General features: G+C 43.1%; 1 protein-coding gene across 3 annotated transcripts in view; it reads left to right on the top strand.

The window, feature by feature from the left end:
- Nucleotides 1–20,097, top strand: part of B3GALT5 (beta-1,3-galactosyltransferase 5) — a 55,783-nt gene that overhangs the window by 22,491 nt on the left and 13,195 nt on the right. Inside the window, exons 1-2 of one of the 3 annotated variants that reach the window (XM_019525534.1) lie at nucleotides 7,089–7,101; nucleotides 16,754–16,865. The exons of 1 other annotated variant lie outside the window; for it this stretch is intronic. The gene's annotated coding sequence lies outside the window, so the exon portion shown is untranslated. Of the gene's footprint in view, nucleotides 1–7,088; nucleotides 7,102–16,753; nucleotides 16,866–20,097 lie in introns of those variants that run through there. One more of the 3 variants, XM_019525533.1, reaches the window with a different exon arrangement.

Below are 20,097 nucleotides of genomic sequence, written 5' to 3'. Positions count from 1 at the left end.
CATAAGGAAGAACTTCTTTACTGTCCAAGCCCCCAAGGTCTGGAATAGCCTGCCACTGGAGATGATTCAAGCACCTACTTTGAATGCCTTCAAGAGAAATTTGGATGTTTATTTTGCTGGGATCCTATGACCCCTGCTGACTTCCTGCCCCTAGGGCAGGGGGCTGGACTCAATGATGTTCTGAGGTCCCTTCCAGTCCTACTGTTTATGACATCTATGAATCAGAGGACCCTTTAATTTCTCTGAATCAAATTGGAACCCTCTGAATCAAGGAGATTTGGAAAGATTTGGAGATTCGGACATAGACACAGCTTTAAATGTTTTTTCTACATACCTCTAGGTAGCAGGCAGCTTGTGAATGTGTGATGCTGGGGTAAATGGGGTGTCCCACAGGACTGCAGGGGACTCCCCAGTGCACTTGGCAGAAGACCCGGAAGTGGACCAGCAGCACTTGTGCTTAACTTCTGGGTCCACCAGGGACCATGCTAGGGGCCCTCCTGTGCTCCTCTGGCTCAGCAACTGGTGCCTCCTGGGTCAGGGGGGCACCTGGTGTCCCTCCGTGGCTGATGGCCAAGCCAGGGTGGGGGCAGGAGGGTCCCCCCAGTGCACTCCCCAGCAGACCTGGAAGTGGACCAGAAGTACTTTTGGTCCACTTCTAGGTTCGCTGCTGAGCACGTGGAGGGCTCCCCCCACACTTCTGTGGGATGCTTCATCCACCCCACCATCACAGTGCTCACAAGCTGCGCTGGTACCTCGAGGTATGAAAAAAAACTTTGAAAGCTGTGTCTATGTCTGAATCTCTGATTCTATGAGTCAGCATTGAATCTTCAGATTTGGATTCAGCTAAATTGAATCAGGGACAGTGATCTGTATCAATTAATCAAATCACTGTCCCTGATTTGGGCCAAATCTGAATCTAAATTGAATAAGGCCCACTGTGCCCACCCCTACTGGCTATTGTACTCAAGGCAGTTAGGGCCATCAACTCTGTGTGTTGGATCTTCTTCCAGGCACATTAGAGTCTTATTAATGTGGATTAGGGCATAAGAGTCAATTATGAACCTCCTCCTCCTCTTGAATTTGTTTTCAGATTATTATTTGTCCAATCAGTGCAATTTGACTAACATCCCAATTTGAGTGATCACTATAATGATGATAATGCCCAGCATAGAGATGTAAAATTTCTGGAAATTTTGAAGCCATGGGGAAAAAAATGTCTTTCCTCAGTTTTTTTTAAAAGAAACCTGGCCATTTTGTGAAAAATTGAAATATATGAAATACTTATTTTCTTAGCAACATTTACAGATCTAAATACACTTTGCTACTTTAAGAACATAAAATGTATTATGTATAACTTGGTTTGCTCATAAAATTATCATGTTTCGTATATTTATTAAATTTGAAAGTATAGTTTATTCAGACAATAATTACAAATTTACTTATTTAATTTAATTTACATGTTTTTAATTTTTGTTACAAATGGGGCTACAAGCTAGTCTTTGCCAGTTTATGAGAAGCAGGCAGAAATTAAAGTTGAAAATAGAAGCAACTTTCAATATTATAGTAAAACAAAGAAAGTTATTATGTATTCTGGATTTAGTCTTCTCCACAGTGTCAAGCAGATATAGAGCACTCATTTTTAGAAAAAGAGCTGAAGAAAAGGAAAAAAAACCCTGACTCATTGAATACAAATTTTGCTACATGAAACTTTGTCTAATCAGTTTAATTTTCTGAGCTATCACTATCAGCAGTTTCAGCTTCTTCTGATCCTTCATTGTTATCATCTTCATGGACTTTTGAGAACTGAAGCTTGCCCAGATTGAGACAAGCTTCTCTACTCTTTCACATGTTAGCTTACTTCTTGATTTGATGTGAGTATTTCCAAACATAGACCAGTTTCTTTCACATGCTGCAGAAGATGGAGGAATCTGAAGCAGGAGAGAAGCAAGAGGAGTCAGAAGCTGTCATGAAAAGGCCCTGCCACCATGTTGCAGGAGGGATATGCTTGGCAGAGTCTCAGACTGTATTCCAGAACCAAATACCTGAAGATGTTCTGTATTCTGCAGCATTTGAAAGTACCTTTCCAACATCAACTCCTAAGTGTGTTGCTTGTTTTGTAATCCAGTCAAATGTAGGAGTGCTATCATCACTAACATTTCTGCCTTTGAATCTTAGATCCAAGAGATTTGCAGCAGCATGACTTGATTGGCAACAAAATTCTTCCTGTCTGTTAATAAAGTCTTTCACTTTTCTTTCTTCTGTACTTGTAAGCGGAGATACACTTAGATTCTCAACAGCAGTTGATTTTATCTGGGCTATTTGGTAAGGAATGTCTGACAATGATGCAGTGGTTGCTGAAGAAATTGGCTTTAGAATCTTCAGGGAGTTCTACAGCTGAACCCAGAAGACACCCTCATCAAGTACAGTGTTTCTAACACTTCCGGTTACTTTAAAATCCTCAATCATTACTGTTTCTTGAAGAGCTTCTTTGTTTTGTAGTAAACTTTCAAATGAGATCACCACTCCACCCCATGTAGTTTTACTACAGAGTTTAAGTATCACTATTTTATTCTTTGAATTCTTTTCTTCCTGGTTCTTCTTAAAGACTTTAGCTCCAATATGAATAGTTTTTACATGTTTTATAACTTATTTTTCTCTTCTATAGATCTTTTGCAGTGTCCAATTTAATGAAGTAATTAAGAAGCAAGTTTAGCCCACATGATGCACATCCTATTGCAGTAATATGTGGATATTTATCCATTATGATCTCCCATGTTGCTTTCATGTTACTTCCATTGTCAGTCAGCAAAGCAAACACTTTACCACTCCCAATCTTCTGTAGGACTTCACATATTTTACAACTGATATACTCTGCAGTATGTCTGTTCTCTCCTGTTTCAATGCTTCTGTAAAAAACTGGTTGAGGTGTTCTTAACACAAAGTTTATGATTCCTTCCCCGCACATTTGTCTATCCATCTGTAAGTACTGTAAGACACAGTGCTTCATTGATTTTTCCTTGCACAGATTACTTTACACGTTCATATTCTGACTCTAAAAGAGGCTTGCTCAAAGAATGTCTGCTGGGCAAATGGTAAGGTGGTCTTAGTAATTTAAAAGCCAGTATGCATTTTCAGTTATTGACAATGGTCCAGAAGAATATATTGCTCTTGCAAGAGCTTGGTCAATTTTTTCCTGATCTTCAGGTGTCAACTTGTCTACAAATGAAGCTATTGAGAGCCTTTTGTATACAGCTGGTTGCAATATTTGGCTACTTGAGGATGTTGATTGGGCATCCTTTTGTGATGCTGATGTTATAGAAGAAGCAGCAGCAGCAGCAGTAGGAGGACTTCTAGATTGAGAACACTGGAAAGAACTACTTGCACTTTCATCATCATGATCTATCTCCTCCTCACTTACACCCATGAAAATTTTTTTAATGTCTGCAGGACACTTCTTACATACAAGGGTGTGTTTGGTCATCCTAGTAGCATTTGGAAAAAAGGAGCCATTGGCAAGGAAGAGGGGGAGAGACCAGCAGGAGCGTTTCCCATAAGTGAAATCTCTCCCAGAGTCCCTGCGAAGGGGAGGAGTGTGGGGATTTGCATCCTGCAGCACAGGGGGAGAGAGCGAAGCCCTTCGTGAGGAAAATGCCACCGGCAGTGACACAGAGGGCAAGAGTGCTGAGCCGAGACCCGGAGACAGAAGAGAGCAGGAGGGGTTTGGGACCCGGAGTTGCCCGCAAAGAGCCAGAAGAGTCGGCAGAAGTCAGAATGCCAGACCAGGTGGGACCATAGAGGGCTCGGACAGCCTCAAGGAGATACCCTAGGCAGGGGCTGAAGGGCACAGTCAGCAGGAAGGGCGATGGAAGACGGGGACTAGCAGCATAGAGCCGCCCCACCAGCAGATGTGGGGAAGACGCGCCGAGAGGGATCACCAGGGGTATAGTAAATCCTCAGGCTCGATAAAGAGCATAGGGGAGAATGTAGAAGCCAACAGGCTGACCCAGACCCAGTCTAGGCTTGTTAAGGGTCTTAGGGGCCAGAGCCGGTTGGAGTAGAGCAGGCGATAAAGGGGGCGAAGGCCATCCCTTAGTACCTCATATTTCTTCATCAGTGATATTTTTTTTGTGTTTATTTTCATTGCCCACTTTTGGAGAGGTTGCTGGGTGAGGAGCCCAGGTAGTTTAGAGCTATGGGCGGGGCTAGTTGGCTGTGAGGTGTAAGGGGCGAAGTGGGCCTTTGGCCTGACTATTATATAGCCTCCTAGGTAAAGGGCATGAAGCCTCAACTATCAGAGGGGCTTGGCCAAAGATCGTCAGGATTCAACAAGGTAGGGTGTCAGGGCAAGGTGGAGGGGAGGTGGCGCAGAAGATCATTGTCCAGCGGTCCTATGCACTAGAGATGCCAATAGTCAAACCCCACCATTGGGATAAGATCAAAGTTGTGGCAGACGAGATTGGGGAGAGACTATCCGGGTCAAAGACACAGATGCAGCAGGACCACGGGGACGGACAGGTGGACAACCCCAAACATCCAGGGACACATGGCGTGTGACCGCATGTTCGAAGCCAGGCGGGTACAGACTGTAATAAGGGCTGCTTGAGCCTTATCTTTTGCTTCTCGCAATCAAATTTGCAAATCTGTTCATTGCAACATTTGCTCTACCAAAGTTATATTAATTCCTATGTGTAAGGTTTTAACATATTCATACAACACAAACTCAGCTTTAAGTGCTTGACTAATATATGCAGGGATATCATAATTAAAATCACAACCTTCAAGCTTTAACACATTGTAAAAGCATTGATTTACATCATAATCTATAGTATAATTATACCTATCATTAGCAAATATATTTACACATTGGGTTCGAACTCACACCTACCCTTTTCCTGCACAAACAATAACTGACTTATGTGGATTGGCGTCCAATTCAAAATGACATTTTCCTTGTGGGTTAAGACATAAATCCACTATTTTTAGCATGTGGTCTTCACAAACAAATCTGAGACCATGTTCTTCAGACTTCTAAATTAACAGCTTTCCAGGCATTATTTTCTTGATAGGCCCAGCTATTGTGATCCATAGGATGCAAAACTGAGCTATTAACATTTATTCCCAATTTTCCAATTGGATATACTTGTAAGCCCTGAGCTTGTGTGACAGTTGTCACATATGCCACAGTGACATTCTGTGCGATATCCAGAGTGAAATTTACCAATTTCCACCAATTTTGCAGATTTCACTCTTCTTTGGTGGTGGTGTCCCAAACTCTCTTATGAATTTCATTTGGTAAAACACTGTTTTCACCTTCTCAAATCAAATTAATCATTAAAGTCTGCATATAGGTTTGCACTTGAAGGCAGCTTAATGCTAGGGATGTATCACCTCCAAGTGCTCCCAAGCATTTGCTAGTATTCGTGTGGCGTTTTCTTTTAATTTTTCCCATTCAGGAAGTAGTGTGGTAGCTAAAAGGTGACTTTTTTCTAATGCTGTTAATGAGGACTTTAATGGAACTGTCAAGGTTCCGAGTTTTGTTCTAATACCATGTAATTTGTTAGCTAGAATCTCCTCATTTACAGTGTTTATGATCCCTACACCTCTTCTGGTTCCTTCAAGGACCATTCCCAGGATGTCATGCTTTTGTTTTCCACAGGGGTCCAAGTACCATTTAGTCATCTATGCTTTCCATTCTTCCTGTAATGGGGTTACGAAAGGAGCACCTGCCATGTTAATATCAACCACATTTGCAGCATCTAAGTTCAAAACAACCCTTTTCAATGATAATTTTGGTTCTACTAACGCTTCCTGTTCCAGATGCTATTTCACTACATACATTCCTACCAGTTGATTTTGAGGTTTTGGAGTAAACTGGAGAGAGACAATAACCTCACAAAGTCCCTCATAATGGACTATCCAATTCCCACTGAGGTTGTTATTAAGCGTAATATTCCATTCTATCCCACACTTCCATTGGGGCCACACTGGACAATGTTCTGGATCACCACGAGTTAGAGTTTTCTTCTTTTCATTGTTAGGGGAAAGAGCTATTCTATTACTCATGGCAGTACTATCCTGTGGTTTGCCATTTGGCTGTATAACTCATGGGGACACTCTCTGGCATCTTTATTCCCGCTGTCACTTCCATTTTAATTGTAATTTCATTTTCTCCCTGTGAGTCAGTCTGCCAGCTAAGTAGCCAACAATTGGGATTAAGTTCCTGACAATTATCTGCCTGGTAGTACTTCCATATGCATCCTCCCAGTGGTTTTACACACAAACCCATTGTCATTTCCCCATCTACCTGTTCTATAGGGATCCACTGTTCTTGCAGGGTTTTATTTCCTACATATGGATCTGAAACAACAACTACACTACTCACAACCACTGTAGGCCATATCTACTTACAATAGGTGATATTATTTTGTAAAACAAAAGTTGTTTTACTGCTTTATCCAATGGCTTTCTCTTCTTCGCCATTGATTGAAACACTCCATTTCCATTCTCAGTGGTACCTGGTAACCATGACTTTCTGATTAACAAATTGAAACCATTCTTCTAGAAGACAGATGGGATTCCTATTATTACACACACCAACACCAACTTCATTTTACAATCACTCTTTCTCACACCAACCCAAAAGAATCCAAAACAATAACAATACAAAAAAACAAATGACAAACAATATTGCATCTTCTACTTCCTGGTTGCTTCCTGGTGCTGTAGCATTGAAAAACATCCTGCAAAACAAAACATAAGGGGCTCAAACCCAAATGGGCTAATTATATAAAATTTTTTATATAAATTATATATAAATCCCTGCCCCTTCCATTTCTTTAATTGTGATGAATGGAACCATTTCTGGATTTTTTTGTTATTTCTATTAATTTCCAGCTGATACATGGTGGTACTTGCCTTGTTTGCAATAGGTGCTCGTCCTGACCACATGGGGACTAATGCTCCCTGCTTCTCACATGTTGTGTGATACATCGTTTTATTGCCTACTTGCCACTCTGGAGGATGTAACATAGGACCTAATTGTCCATTTTCTGATGGTTAAGCTTATGTGCTATTGCAATCTGCTGATGAATTTCAGAAATGGTTTCCATTAGTTTCTGCATCCATTCATCTGTGAGAACTAAAAGCTGGAGCTCATCAGGAGGCTCTTCTAGCCACCACTGTTCAGGCAATCTCATTTTCTTGCCTGTTATGACCTCATGAAGAGTATAACCATGTGATGCTGTTGATCCTTGGAGTGCCATTAGAACCAAAGCTAATTTTTCATCCCAATTTTTCCCTTGCTGTTCTACCACCTTTTTCAGAGCTAACTTTAGGGTTCTATTAGTTCTTTCCACTAAACCTGAGCTCTCTGGATGCCCTGCAATATGCAACCATTGCTTGATTCCTAGAGCTTGACATACTCCCTTGGTTACCTCTCCCACAAAGTGGGGTCCTTGGTCTGAGTCAATTTCCTTTGGTATCCATGGCATGAAAACACTTGCTCTACTAGGTATGCAGGTCATAGCTGTACTGGTCTTGACAAAAAAGCAATCAGGGCTCATGGAGAGAGGTGATATATTTTATTAGACCAACAAGATTTTTGCAAAAAAGTTAATTTGCACCTTCACAGCCTTACAGGAGAGCTGAGACTCCTTACCAGCTAAGAACTGTGCCCAGAAGGTTTTTCCATCTGTTGACTCCTCTGTGAAAACCTATGAAATATGAACTTTCATTTCTACCCAGGACAACTTTTACAATCTTTTCTCTGATGCCTGATGAAGGGTGTTTGTGCCCAAAAGCTTGCAATTAAAGGAATTTTTTTTTGGAAAAATCTTGTTGGTCTAATATATCACCTCTGTCCACGACCCCTGATTGCTTGCTCTACTGGCACTTTTGCAGTAGTTAACATATCATTTTTCCAAGTGGGAATGGCTTGTACCCACTTGGTAAATGCATCTATAATTACCAAACAATATTTATTACCCTTTGTACTTCTAGGCAGCCCAGTGTAATCAATTTGCAACTGACTTCAGGGGCCATCAATCCTCTGATGTCCCAATAGTCCCTTGACCGCTTTACCATCTGGATTATTAGCAACACAAGGCAAATATTTATATACACATTGCTCAATATCTTCTCTCATTTTTGGCCACCATCCGGTTGCCTGCAATTGCTTCAGTGTTTTTTCTACTCCTAACTGTTCATTATCATGAGTTAGTGTAATAATTTCAGTTCTGATTTGAGTAGGCACCACTGATACAGGGGCCTCATCTGTCTCTGCTGTTTTAGCTAAAATTAATTCAAATTTATCTTTCCAAATCTTCCATTCCAAACCTCCTGTTTACCCACTAGCTCTTGTAATTGCTTATCTTCCTTTTGCAATTCCGCCAAGTCTAAGTTCAAAACTTTACCTCATGCTGTGGCTACTGGAGTTACCCTTTCTCTTGGTTCCCATAGGAGACTCTCTTTTGCTCCTGCTTTTGTGGCCAAATCCACTTTTTCATTCCATTTAGCCTCTTCAGTATCTTTTCTATGGGCTTTAACTCTTCCATTTTTAACCTTGAAATCCCTATTTTCTGCTAATTTCTACATGCATTCCAGTTTTTCCATGTGTACAACTGGTTTTCCATCAGATGTCTCCATGTTTCTTTTTTTCCACACTGGCATCCAATCTACCAGTGCTCTTACCACCCAGTTTAAATCCAAGAATATAGCCATCTCTTTATCACAAGGAGTTTCTTCCAAGGCTGCTGCTATAGTGACTATCTCAGTGGCCTGTGAGGAATGTTGTTCACAACTTCCACATATTTCTTAATTAGTGTCTACATTTATTATTGCATAGCTTGTTTTTGGAACACCTTTCTCATAACAACTAAACCCATCTACAAACTAAACTTCCATTTTCCCTTTTACTTGAGGATAGGTAGTTACTTCAAAAGGGCTCTTGAGAGGCTTTTCAACCGGGGGCAAAGGCATTCATGCTCAGCCCCTTCTATTACTAGGGCATAGGGAACAGGTGCCAACTGTACAACTTTTTCAGTGGACACTTCCCTGTTTAATAAGGCTAATGTCCATTTAGCCAATCATGGGTTTGAAACCCTCCCTTCATTTACCTTTCCTGTTAAGACATATTTTACTGGGGTGTGTGTGGTCTTCAAGACCACTGGAGTCATTCCTATCAAATATCCCCAGTGCTGCAAATCCCAAACCAAAGCAAGAACTTGTTTCTCACATTGAGTGAACTGTTGCTCAGTGTTATTTAGGGTCCGGGATGCATATGCCATTGGCCTTAATCCTGTTCCATGATCTTGTAAAAGGACTCCTCCTATTCCCACTTCTGTGGTGGCTAACTATAACACAAAAGGTAATCCCTGACAGGGGTAAGCCAATGCTGGTGCTTGTGCTAGAGCTTCTTTCAGGTCTTTCACAGCTTGGGCCGGCTCTTCATTCTATTTCCATGGTACCCCTTTCTCAAGCAATGTATACAGGGGCTCCACTTTCTCGCCATATCCTTCTATAAATTTATGAGAAAATCCTGTTAGTCCCCAAAATGATCTCAATGTAGTGACATCTGTGGATGTGGGCAATTTCCCAATCAACTCTACCCATTACTGGTCAGGAGCTCATCCTTCCTGTCCCAGTTCTATCCCAGGATATTTCACCTTCTCTTGAACTAGCTGTGCCTTTTTGGGGTTTACCTTAAATCCTGCCTGTTCTATGGTTTTTAACACTATACCTGTTTACTCCCTGCAATCTTCTTCTGACGTATCAGTAATTAGGATATCATTCACATACAAGACCACCTGATGCTGGTCTGTTATATCCAACTTTTCCCACATTTTTGTCACATGATCGTGACAAATAGCTGGCATATTGTGGAATTCTTGTGGTACTCTGGTGAAGGTATACTGCTGCCCCTTAAAGGTAAAAGCAAATTTATATCATGAGTCTGGCTGGAGTAGAGTAGCAAAAAAGCATTCAAAAGGTCTAGCACTGAAAAATATGTAGCCCCACCCACAGTTGATGCTATCACTTCTGGAAATCTGGCAACAACAGGCACTGTCATAGGTGTTATCTTATTCAAGGCCCTATAATCAATTGTCAATCTCAAAGTTTTTCCATCTACTTTTCTTACTGGCCAGACTGGACTATTATTAGTTCTAGACATTTTCACCAATACTCCTTGCATTTTTAGCATTATATTGTTTCCATTACACTTTTATCAGCTTCCTGAGGGAAGCAATACTGTTTTTGGGGTGCTGGTTCAGGTCCTATAACCTTTTCTTCTGTCTGTATTGACCCACAAGCCAATTTATCCTGAGCCCACACTGAAGGTGTCTGTAATGCCATTTCCAGGGTTATAGGAGGCCAATCTGGGAATTCTAATTTTTCCCCAGTTTTAATAGTAGCACAGCAGCATCTTGCAGCCACCATTATAACTTTACTTTCCCCATTAGTGCCCACACAAAATCTTAACTCTTGATTTGCAAGATCTATTATGCATTTAATTTCTTCAGGGCATCTATCCCTAATATTCTTACTCCACCTAATGGGGTTAAGCCAAATGATAAATATCCTTTTGGTCCCCCTTGGACCCAAAAACACAAGTGTTTACTAAAAACTATTTTACTTTCCTTTCCATTAAATCCTTCTAAAATTTTTACTTTACTTTCTTTCAATTTGTCTAAACTTCTACCTTTATTACTAATTAAAGAAAATGCAGTGCCAGAATCAATAAGAGTCATATATTCCCGATGTGTCACCTCCAGGTTATCTATTGTTACCTGAATAACTAGTCATCCCTGTTGATCAATTTTAAAAGGTGCTGTACATGAAAAGATACGAAGGGTCACCGGGCCTCCCCACCCAGAACGTTCCGTGGATGGTCCTGGACTGGGTTGGCTAAAAGCCTGTCTGTCTCCTTCTTTGTCTCTATGAAGGGCCAATTTTCTCAAAAGAGCAGCAGTGGGCAAGCCATCTATGTCCTCTTTTTTCTCATGTCTCATCAACTGTCTCTACACCTCTGCTCTGACAGAATCAGGCTCTCTCCTAGTTCCTTGATCGTGGCTTCCTCGACTTTGGCCTTGGCCACGCCCTGAAAAAGCTGCCACTACCCTATTTCTGCCATGAGTAAAACACTTGATGAGCAATAGTATAGGCATCTGCCAGCTGATCTAAAGGGGTGTCTGGGGTTAGAATACCTCCTACAACCATTTTCAACTCAGGATGCAATCCCTGAATGAGTGGCTCTTTGAACTCATTCACATTGTAGTTAATAACAGCCTGATTATTAGGGTCAGGGGCTAATCCTGATGCCACAAACAGAATCCTTTTTCAAGACTCATAAATTTCAGAATGCTTTGTTACTCTTTGTTTTTCACAATGGAACTTAGCCAACAAATTTTCCCAAGGTAAAATAACTTAAAACTACCTCAAACCATCTTCTGACCTGTGCACCATCCCAGGTTCCAAGTTTAGCATCTGTGGGGAGAGCAGCAAAATCCTTTGTTAGCAGGATAGGGGGAACTGGGCTGCATGCATGGGAGAGGGGCTGGGCAGACAACCCCCACAGCTTGCAGACCCCATCTCTGCAGCCTGTGCTGCTCAGAAGTTGGAAAGCCCTGCCACCCAGCATCAACTCATTACTCTGCAGAAAAGAATGTGTTTCACACCAGGTGCCACAGATGATTTAATTTTCTCTGCAGTGTTCCCACACTTCCTATTTTCTACCAACCATGGAGCCTACAGTTCAACATTCCCAGTCCATTCTATGCCTATCTTAATGGAAAAATCATCTATAATTTAAAATAATCTATAACTAATAGGGATAAACAATAAGATTCCTCAGGAAACCTCCTCCACCCCCCAAAAAAACAACTCTAAAATGTTATTTCTAGAGAATAATAGCAAATTATATCCTCTCTTAGGTTATCTTGAAACATCTCTAGTATTTTTATGAGGCAATGAGGAAATAATACTCTTAAATTTTATGGGAAAGCCCTAAAAGTTATCCAGTTAATTCTACATGAATTCTGCCCCCAAGGGTTGAGATCCAGAATGTCTGGTCTCCAATAATTTCAAAAGGTTGTGCTTCCTCTTTTGCTGTAGCTGTCTAGTACTTGAGATTCAACAAGGACAAGTGCAAAGTCCTGCACTTAGGACTGAACAGTCCCATGCACCAGTACAGGCTGGGGGCTGACTGGCTGGGCAACAGCTCTGCAGAAAAGGACCTGGGCGTTACAGTGGACAATCAGCTGAATATGAGCCAGCAGTGTGCCCTTGTTGCCAAGAAGGCTAATGGCATACTGGGCTGCATTGGTAGGTGTGCTGCCAGGAGGTTAAGGGAAGTGATTATTCCCCTCTATTCAGCACTGGTGAGTCCCCATCTGGAGTACTGTGTTCAGTTTTGGGCCCCCCCCACTACAGAAAGGATGCAGACAAATTGGAGAGAGTCCAGCGGAGGGCAACAAAAATGGTGAGGGGGCTGGGGCACATGACTTCTGAGGAGAGGCTGAAGGAACTGGACTCATTTAGTCTAGAAAAGAGAAGACTGATAGGGGATTTAATAGCAGCCTTCAACTACCTGGAGTGGGGCTCGAAAGAGCATGGAGGTAGACTGCTCTCAGTGGTGGCAGATGACAGAACAAGGAGCAAAATTTTCAAGTTGCAGCAAGGGAAGTTTAGGTTAGATATTAGGAAGAACTTTCTCACTAGGAGAGTAGCAAAACACTGGAACAGGTTACGTAGAGAGGTGGTGGAAGCTCCATCCTTGGAGGTTTTCAAAACCAAGCTAGACAAAACTTTGGCTGGGATGATCTAGTTGGGGATGGTCCTGCTTTGAGCAGGGGGGTGGACTAGCTGACCTCCTGAGGTCCATTCCAGCCCTAATTTTCTATGATTCTACTTTACAAACCTTTGGCAAAAATAGCAGCTTTTTGCTCTGGAGAGCTGTTTCCTTAGACTGACTATCATAGAGGTGTTTGTTTTCTACATAGTTGCAAATAGAAGGTTGATTTGATCTCAAGCTTTGGCACATTGTGGGATGGGACCTTAGGAGCAGACACTATGTGAATGTTAAGGTGCATAAATTCAAAATTGCCTCATGGGGTGGCCACCTAACTCTGGTACCACTTAAACCTCACTAGCCTCTTCCCTTTCTGACCTGAAAGTTCCTTAGGCACCTACTGTTATGGGTCTGTGTATCCTCAGGACTGTCCTAGCCAGAGCAACTAGGTGCTTTACTTCTACCTAAGTTGCACTGGAACCCAGAAACTGAGCAGTGCAATAAGGAACTGAACCCAGAGGTATGTTAGAGCCTGTCTGATGTACAGTGGCAGGACAAGTCCCCTCACAAAATGCAGCCAAAGCTGCTTCCTCTTTGAAATGTGGCCAGATGAGGAGAAGGAGGAGCAGGAGGCAGGAGTGGCAGCGGCAGTGGCAGCCATCCTTGCTATAACAGCTTAGATAAAGTAGGAAACATGTGTTCAATTCCAGTATTCAGAAACAGATCTCTCATCTCCCTGGCTGTTCTCCTGGCTACCGTATAAAGGATGGATACCACCGGCTCTTTTGGCTGTGCTTTAAAGAGAAGCAGCATGACCTGCTCTGTTCTTTGAAAGAGTCCTTTGTGGGTGCCTACCCTCATGTGAGGATTAAGGGCTCTGGATCCTGTGCAGCTGGAGGCACCTGCCTGCAGCCCTGCAAGCCAGAGCTTGACTCCTGGCAAGGGTTAGGAGTTTCAGGCACAGCTCTACCCTTAGTATTTCCTGTTGGCTAGCTCCAGACAGCTTCCTCATGAGCATACAGGAGTCTTTGATTCTTCTGCTGAGCCCCCTAATTCTCTTGTATGCACTACATCTGGTATTTGGGGGTTGTGGGGAAGGATGGGTTCATATAAGTTAGGTGTTGAAGCATCTTTTTATTTCCATACATACTGATAGCGATTATTCATGAAACAATGTAATAAGTATGCATTGAACCAATTCATAAATTCTTACTGTGTAAAATTGAAGTAATCTCAGAAGAAATAAAGTAAATTTGAGAAAGCTGTTAGGTCACAGCCAAGTGTTTAAATATGTGCTTAACTTTTAAGCCTCTGAATAGTTCCAGTTAAATTCTTTACTGGCTATTTGTATTATCCCAGTTTGAATCAGAGGCCTATTGTGCAGGTTGTACTGTACATGGGCGTGATAAAAGACTGCCAAAGTCCAAAACTATGTGTAACTGAAACAGACCACAGAGACGGTTGAATAGAAGGAGGTATTATTATCACCTGCAGTTTACAATTCAGATACATTCAAATAAGGGGCAGAGCATTTACATAACTTGTTTTAGACCATACAGGAAGAAAGCTCGCCTCGCTCCCCAAATACATTTCATAAGCTTAGTCCTTCTTCCTGAAGTGGCACTTATGGACAAACACTGAACACATACTCTATTCTGACTTGAGAGATAACTTAACTGGCGATGCATGTGGAACTGAAAGCTATGTCTCAGAACTCAGAATGTGTTCAAATATATCTCAATGGTTTAATAGCACAGTGCTGAAACTAAGGGGGCTTGTACACATGACGGGAGTTTAGTCTCTAAGGTTTTATTCTATGCCCCCTAAATTGAAATGGTGGGCTTTTCATTGAAACTCACCATTTCAATTTTTCTGTCATGTTACAGAGAGGGGCCTGATTCTTTGTTGTTGTTGTTGGAGCTGGAGCCTGCCTGCATGTAGGGGGTGAGCTGCCAGAAGGCTGAGTGGCCCCTGAGCTGTGGGGGGCCCTGGTTCTTCCCTCCACAGAAGTGGCACCACTTGGGGACAGGGGCTGCTAGTGGGCTGGGTGCTGCCCCAGCTCCGAGGTAGCACCTGGCCCGATCCAGCTGTTCCCCAAGTCTGCCTGGGGAGCAGCGCCCAGTGGGCTTCCAGCTGTCAGGCTCAGGGAACAGTTGGATCAGGCCAGGTGCTGCCTCTGAGCTAGGGCAACACTGCCATGAAGGGAGGGACCAGAGCCCCCCACAGCTTCGAGGCCCCTTGGCCCACCAGCAGCTTGCCCTTCAGCTGCAGGAGAGGTGGGCAGGCTCTGCCGAAAAAAAAAAGGATTGGGCTCCTTGTCTTTTTTGCTTTCAGCCGGCTCCTGTGGCCGGCAGGATGCCTAGGTCTGCCTGGGAATGGGCTGGCTTGTCCCTGGGGCAGTGCATGAAGGTGGCAGGAGGGTGGCTGGGTTTACTGGAGGCCAGAGAAAGTGGCAGGGATGGTGTATGGGGCATTGGAAGGCAAAAGGAGCCTGGTAAAGGCAGAAGCAGAGAGAAGCCTGATCCTTTTTTTCTGTGGAGCCTGCTGCCTCTGCAGCTGGCAGGTAGGCTGACAGCTGCATCATTGCATTGTTACAGTTTGCAGCTGACAGCTGCATTGTTGCAATTTGCAAGGTTGCATCTGGATGTAGTTCAGTTTGCAACAATGGAAACTCATTTAAATCCCCCCAAACTCTTGCATGATGCTTCAAAAAAAAATTAAACCATAAATTAAAACAATATCCAGTTTTTCAAATATCATTTTTGGTATTTTTTTAGTTTTCCGTAGAATTTTTCCAAAAAAAAAAAAAGCAGCTAACTCTGCCTACAGAACATACTATCAGTTCTGTGTCTTGTGAAAGAATCCATGGAAGGGAAGTCACCCTGAAGACGTCCCTAAATCTGAAATGTTCACACACAGGTTCTTCCTGGATCTTTGAGTTCTGCATGGTTGCCTGGCAATACCCTTCCCATCCTGACATCTATAGCATCTGCATATTTGGAGTCAATGCTGGATAGGTTTGGGCTCTTCAAATCCAAGAATCATTATAGGCAAAAACATTCTCATCCATAGCCTTTTGCTAAAACAATGGATTGGAGGATGTCTTCTCCCTTCTTTTCTCTCCCTAATCCTGTAATTGGGCTTTTAGGGTGTTTGTACACATGACACCATTACCATGTACCAATGACTAAAATGTCACTTTGTGTGTATATAAATATAAATGGCTTCTTCTGTTTTATATATATTAACATATTTCCATGCGACATTTTGATTCTGTCAAATTGGCTTCTTTGGTTCTCTATATATACACATTTAGGTTCTTTCTTGCCCCAGTTGTCTATATATACAGAGAGAACCGAAGAAGCCAGTTTGACAGAATCAAACTGTCTCATGGAAATATGTCAATTTTCCTGAAACTTCCAGTGGAAGCCAGTGAGGCCAACTATCGTGTCTAACTCTGAAAGGCTCCAATGTACTGGGGAGTCAGGAAACAGCTGCCCTGGGAAATAACTCCATGAGCTGTTGCCTCTTCTTGCTGTTTAAGACACCAGATGGAGACAAAGACCCCAGTCAGCTCCCCAGGGAGCTAAACAGGCAGTTGAAGTGCCAGGGGAAGGCTGATTATTATTATTAACAACTCCTTTGTTTTTTGTGAAACAGAAATTTTCAGGATTTTTCTTCCCATGGACAAAAATTCTAATTTTATTTTGTTCTGATTCAAGATGAATTTCTTTTCAAAACAATAACAGGATTTTCATTGTCTGGCCTGTTCTGCTCCTGACCTCTTCACTGAGTGGAGTTGGATGTTTGAGGTACTCCATTGCCTGATTTATAGTAATGGCCACAGGTCAACCAGTGAGAAGGGCAACCCTGTTTAGCACACAGTACAGAAGAAAAGCCAAAGTTGAGATGAGAAATGATTTGTGAAGCTCTGATGATTTTAATGAAAAATGTTTTTTTCTTTCCCAGTTTTTATCTTCTCCCTGGTAAACAGGAAGAATGGGTCCTATAGTTAAAGCTCTGGACAGAGACTCTGCACATTTAGGTTCTCTCTTGCCCCAGTTGTCCTAGGGGATCTTGGGTAAGTGACAGTTTTATGAAATAACTGCTATTTTTGGGTGCCCAGGTTGTGAAATTGGAGCCCCAGCCCTTTGACACAGACTCCTGCCCTAGATAGACTCCCACTGATTTTGATAGGACCGACTCTGTAGAGGTCTGCTACCATGCATCATCTTTGAGGATAATATTTCAATCTCTCTCCATATCTTATCTGTATAATGAGGCTTCTATTTTACAGGATTGTTGTGAGTATAAATCTATAACTCTTGCTAATATGCTCAGGTACTACAGTGGTGATCACAGTAGTAAAGGCATCCTATAAACAAATCTGAAATAGTTAACCCAGCTGTCAGGCTTGCCTGCTTTCTAAAACTACCAGTAGGAGGTAGGACTGGAAGGGATCTCACAAGGTCATCTAGTCCATCTGCTCAAGGCAGGATCATCCCTGACTAAACCATTGTAGACAAGTGTCTGTCTAATCTGCTCTTGAAAACTGCCAAAGATGATTCCATAACTTCTCTAGGGAGCCTGTTCCAATGATTGACCAGCCTCACAGTCAGAAAGTTCCTCCTAATCTCTAACTTAAATTTCCCAGCTGAAGCTTGAGGCCATTGCTCCTAGTCCTATTTCCCTTGGTCATAAAGAAAAGCCCATCTCCATCATCTCTGTAATTGCCTTTCAGGTATTTGAAGACTGTTATCAAATGCCACCTCAGTCTTCTCTTCTCCAAACTAAATAATGTGAGTTCTTTCAGTCTTTCTTCATCAGTCTTGCCTCCTCATCCCCTAATCATTTTTGTTGCTCTTCCAAACTGTCTACATTTTTCTTGAAGTATGCCCAAACCTCACTTGTGCTGAACAGAGCAGAAGAATCACTTCCCTTCATTTGTGACATGCCTGTTAAGGACATGGAGGCTGGATGAGAGAATAAGGTCCCACCAACACAATTAAATTAGCTACATTGATCCAGGTATGAAAAATTAGCAGGGGGAGGGGGGGGAGGAGGATCTTCAAGGGTCATCTGGTTCAACCCCCTGCATGGATGTAAGAATGCTACTCCTTAATCATCTCTGACCACTGCTTATGCAGCCTCCCTTTGGAAACCTCCAGTGAAGAAAACGACAGCTTCCCTGGGCATTGTCTCATTTCTAACAAGAAGGAGATTTCTGCTGGTGTGTAATCTGAATCTACTTGCTGCAGTTTTGAAACCATTGTTTCACATTCTGTTATCTGTGGCTTGAGGAAAAGTTGTTCTCCCTCTTCTTTATGGCAGTCTTTCCAGATATTCGAAGACTTCTATCATGTCTCACCTTAATCACCTGCAAGCTAAATATACTTAGTTTTCTCAGCCTTACCTCATACTGCTTGCTTTCCAATCCCTTTGTTGTTTTTCTGGTTGCTGTTTAAATGACTTAAAGTGTCTCAGAAAGAAATCATGCTTTGATTTCTTTTTTCCTTTTCAGTAGCTTGGCTATATCAAAATCTTATGTTTGCAAATGTTCCATGTTAGGAAGCACTGGGAGTTTAGAGTCTTCTGAATGCCCTCTTACTAGCATGTGATAGGAACAAATCTTGATATACATAATTTCCAGTAGCTTTGTTGAAGAATGAGGAATTCTGCATGATATGATAAAATATGATTTTTAAAATTGTTTTCATGACACTCAAAAGTCTGGTAGAAGCTATACTAAAAAGGCATAACCCTGAAAAGACAAGTATATCATGGAAAGGCAATTTACTGGCAAATGAGTAGAAGAAGGAATGTGAGACAGTTTTTTTCTCAACAGTCTGTAAAGTGCATTTGTATTAACAATAGAGTTGAGTTAAAAATGAATGTCATTGAGGACTTCAATCTAGAGATGAACTGTAATAAACCAATAGGTAATTTTGCTTGCCTTATGCATGTAAGAAGTCTTATTAGGGTTAGCAAGACCATACATACATGCGAGTCAGCTGCGTTTTACTCCAATAACAGTTATTCAGATTTGAATGTACAGTTATACTGACACAAAATTTCTTCACCGCTGGGAAAGAAAATGAATTCTGGGCACATGTCTGAATCTGAGTGAAAGAAGGACATTAAGTTAGTACTGGAAATTCTAGGGAGAACTATCCTAGTCAGAAGGCTTAAATCAAGATCTCATGAAATTTAGAAGTTCCAGATGTTTTTACACTTGCCTGTGTGTCTTTATATGTTTTTACAGGTTTTCCCTCAATTTATGTGGGTTCTCTATATGCGAATTCACTCTTATGTGATGAGCATTCTTAGACCCATAATTCATTATATGTGAGGTAAATTTGCTTTTGTGCAGTCGACATAGGTGCTCCCCACCCTGTCCAAGCAGGTAAGTCTGTGGGGGGAGGAGAAAGGGCCATGGGGCCAGGGCCCCATTCACCCCAGCCCTAGCTGCAGCAGCCCCTGGAGCAGCTGGTGCCAGCTGCCTGCAGCTGCTGGGCTGCACTGTGTTCCACCTGTCCCCTCACACCAGGGCTCTTCCTGTCCCCACTCACCCCAGCTCCTTGGCTGTGCTGTGCCATGGTGCAGGTAGCTGGTGTTGGCTGCTTCTGGGGCCACTGCAGCAGAGGCTGGGGTGAAATGGGAGCAAGTGGAGTCCCAGGTGGCATGGGGCATGGCACTCACCCCAGCCCCGGCTGCAGCGGCCTTGGGAGCAGCCTGTGCCAGCTGCAGAGGGAACTGTCAGTAGGTGGGGTGGGTACGCCTCTTGCTGCTCTGCACCCCCCGGGAGGGCTGCGGGCTGGGGGGCTGTGCCGGGCTCTTCCGGGGGGGGGGGGTGTACCCCTATATCTGTGCACAGAATGACAGCAGGCTGCCGCTGTAGGCTGGGGCCAGTGGCAGCACTGAGCTGTTCCTGGTGCTCAGCGCGGCCCACCCTAAGTGCTGGGAAGAACCCAGTGCCCCCACTGGCCTCAGCCTGCAGTGGCCTGCTGTTGTCCTGCACACACACCTTGGGGCACTCACCCCTGGGAAGAGCCCAGCACAGCCCCCCAGCCCACAGCCCTTTTGGGAGGGGGTGTGGAGCAGCAAGAGGCGCTCCTGCCTCTCACTCACTGACAGTTCCCTCTGCAGCTGGTGCAGGCTGTTCCTGGGGCCGCTGCAGTGCTGTTCTCCTTGCCACCCGGGACTTTGCTTGTTCCTACTCACCCCAACCCCTGCTGCAGCAAGAGCTGTGGCCCCCCACCCCGCAATCACTGACAGTTCCCTCTGTTTTTCTCCCTTGTGCAGCCCCTCATAAG

The sequence above is a fragment of the Gavialis gangeticus genome, unplaced genomic scaffold (genome assembly GCF_001723915.1).
Source record: "Gavialis gangeticus isolate Ggan-Ray unplaced genomic scaffold, GavGan_comp1, whole genome shotgun sequence".
In the NCBI taxonomy this organism is placed as follows: Eukaryota; Metazoa; Chordata; order Crocodylia; family Gavialidae; genus Gavialis; species Gavialis gangeticus.
Note: the sequence above shows the minus strand (reverse complement) of the source record. Positions and strands in the feature narration are given on the sequence as shown.